This window comes from Colobus angolensis, unplaced genomic scaffold, assembly GCF_000951035.1.
Source record: "Colobus angolensis palliatus isolate OR3802 unplaced genomic scaffold, Cang.pa_1.0 Scaffold306, whole genome shotgun sequence".
Taxonomy (NCBI): Eukaryota; Metazoa; Chordata; class Mammalia; order Primates; family Cercopithecidae; genus Colobus; species Colobus angolensis.
This window is the reverse complement of record NW_012116333.1, coordinates 3,438,769-3,441,786: the sequence shown is the minus strand read 5'-3', so window position 1 is coordinate 3,441,786 and position 3,018 is coordinate 3,438,769. Positions and strand designations below refer to the sequence as shown.

The 3,018-nt window shown below is 44.7% G+C and overlaps 1 pseudogene; it reads right to left on the bottom strand.

The window, feature by feature from the left end:
• Positions 1–1,983: 1,983 nt before the first annotated feature.
• On the bottom strand, positions 1,984–2,766 carry LOC105517725 (annotated as a pseudogene).
• Positions 2,767–3,018: the final 252 nt, after the last annotated feature.

The window sequence follows — 3,018 nt, the reverse complement described above, 5'->3', positions numbered from 1 at the left end:
TTTTTTTGAGATGGAGTCTTGCTCTGTTGCCCAGGCTGGAGTGCAGTGGCACGATCTCGACTCACTGCAAGCTCTGCCTCCCGAGTTCGTGCTCTTCTCCCGAGTAGCTGGGACTACAGGTGTCCGCCACCACGCCCAGCAAATTTTTTGTATTTTTTGTAGTAGAGATGGAGTTTCACCGTGTTAGCCAGGATGGTCTCGATCTCCAGACCTTGTGATCCGCCCACCTCGGCCTCCCAAAGTGCTGGGATTACAGGCGTGAGCCATCGCGCCTGGCCTATCTCTTTTTTTTTTTTCTCAGGCTGCAGTGTGGTGGTGCAACCTCTGCTCACTGCAACCTTGACATCCTGGGCTCAAGCAATCCTCCCACCTCAGCCCCCACAAGTAGCTGGGACTATAGGTACGCGCCACCATGCCTGGCTACTTTTTGTATTTTTTGTAGAGATGGAGTTTTGCTGTGTTGCCCAGGCTGGTCTTGAATTCCTGAGCTCAGGCAATCTGCCTGCCTGGCCTCCCAAAGTGCTGAAATTACAGGCTTGAGCCACTGTGCCCAGCATCTGTCTCTCTCTCTCCCCTCACCTTCACGCATATACATTTTTTTTTAACAATTTGAGAGTAATTTGCATTCATCGTGTACCTTTGTCTATGAACACTTCAATGTGGAGTTCCTGAGAACAAGGACTTTTTTTAATGTGATCTCAGAACATTTATCAAAAATCAGAAAATTCAACGTTAATAAAATAATACTATGTAATCCATAGTCAATATTCAAACTTCACCAGTTGTCCCAATATTCTATGTTCGAATTCAGGATCACAGATTACATTTACTCATCAGATTTCTTCAATCACCTTTCATGTGAAGCAGCTCCTCAACCTTTCTTGCTCTTCAGTAGCCTCGATAGTTTTGAAGAGTTTAGGCCAGTTACTTTGTAAAATAGGTTTGTCTGCGGTTTGCTTGTGATTAGATTAAATTATGGATTTAAAAATATTTGACTTTACTTATTTTTGAGACAGGGTTTCACTCTATTGCCCAGGCCAGAGTGCAGTGACGCAATCATGGCTTCATTGCAGCCTCAACCTCCCAGGCTCAAGTGATGCTCCCGCCTCAGCCTCCTGAGTATCTGAGACTAAAGGTATGTGCCACCACACCCAGCTAATTTTTGTATTTTTTATAAAGATAGGGTTTCGCCATATTGCCTAGGCTGGTCTCGAACTCCTGAGCTCAAGCAATCTTCCTGCCTTGGCCTCCCAAAGTGCTAGGTTTACAGGTATGAGTCACAGTGCCCAGCCTAGGTCATTCCTTTCGGAATCACTGCAGGAAGCACCCTCCCTGAGCCCAGGAGCACCAAGAGGGAGAGTAGGGTGGGAGGACAAGGCAAACCTTGTTGACTAATCCTGTGGACACCAGCCCGTTATTATGCAGTTAGTCTGGGGGAAATAAACACAGGATTTCATGTTTATCTACCTGAAATATTATCCTTATTTATCTACCTTAATCACTCCTCCTTTTAATGTTGACCAAATTAAATATTTATCTGCCTTAATTCCTCCTCCTTTTGACTATAGGACAAACTAAATATTGATCCTGCCTTACACCCTCCTCCTCTTGACTTTAAGACAAGTCAGATGAAGAAAGGTCTTTACTGACGTTATACTTTATTTTATTTTTCTGGTAGTGTGGCAGGTGGGAAGGTAAATGTGACTGGAGAAGGCAAAAGAGGGCTAGATCCTATGATGGGCTGTGTGCTCAGGCACGGAAGGAATGGGACTTTGCAAGCATCGAAGAAAAGGGTGCCTGTGCTGAGGCAACTGTGTGGGGTTAACCCCTGAGAAACAGAGGCTGTGTCTTCACCCCAGGCATGTTTATGGCACAACAGATAAAATAAGCAGGAACTGTTTTCTGGGGGAGAAAGTTTCCTTTTTTTTTTTTTTAATGGTGAAAAGATATACACATATTTAGAATTAGCCAGCTGGACTCAGTTTAGATTATTCCAATTTTGTTGGCAACATCCAAAGCATCGTAATCAGGAGCCAGTCAAACATATTTCTTCTTCTCTCTATCAGGCCGAATCAGGATGCTGACCTTGGCCACATCAACGTCTTAGAGCTTCTCCATAGCCTGTTTGATATGGTGCTTGTTGGCTTTAACATCCACAGTGAACACAAGCATGTTGTCATCTTCTGTCTTCTTCATGGCGACTCAGTCAGAGGAAACTTGATGACAGCATAGTGGTCCAGTTTGTTTCTCCTGGGAGCGCTCTTCCAAGGATATCTGGGCTGCCTCTGAAGTCCAGCGTCTTGGGCCACCGGAAGGTGGGTAACGTGAGGATCTTCTCTTTTTTTTGTGGCTGTGGACACCTTTCAACACTATCTTCTTGGCCTTCAAATCCTTTGCTTTGGCTTCGGCTTTAGGAGGGGCAGGAGTTTCCTTCTTCACTTTTGGCGCCATCTTGTGCAAAGGGAAAGTTTGCTGTCTAATACCATTTTCACTTCTCCCGAATTTTGTGGATCGTTTCTTGGTATCCACCCCAGACCTCAAGAGTGTGGGCTGGATCTTAGGGATTGTGAAGTCTTCATTTCCCTGTGGTGAGACGTGGGGCATGACTTTAGATAGTGTGAGGGAAGAAGATCTCTGGGCACTTTAATAGAATGGAGAAGCAGGATGGGATTTGAGAGGAAATCTGATTTTGAAAAAAGGAGAACTGGAGTTGAGTTGGTAATTAACTAGGCACCTTAAAGGTCATTCAGCATGCCCATCTGCACAGTGGGTATAATCGCCCTATAGAACAAAACCAAAAAGGCAATGGAGAGGAAGCTATAAAGCACAGTACATATTTAACTCATTGTTACACAAGCTAGCCAAAGGCTTCACAGGCTTGAATTCAACCCCCAAGTTCTCTTTCTGTACTTGAAACTCTGCCTTAGATTGCTTAAAACTTGAGAAAGAGAATATCGCTTCCCCTGCCTGCCTTCTTGAGTACACTTGCCTACACAAAGATGCACATCCTTGTTTGTG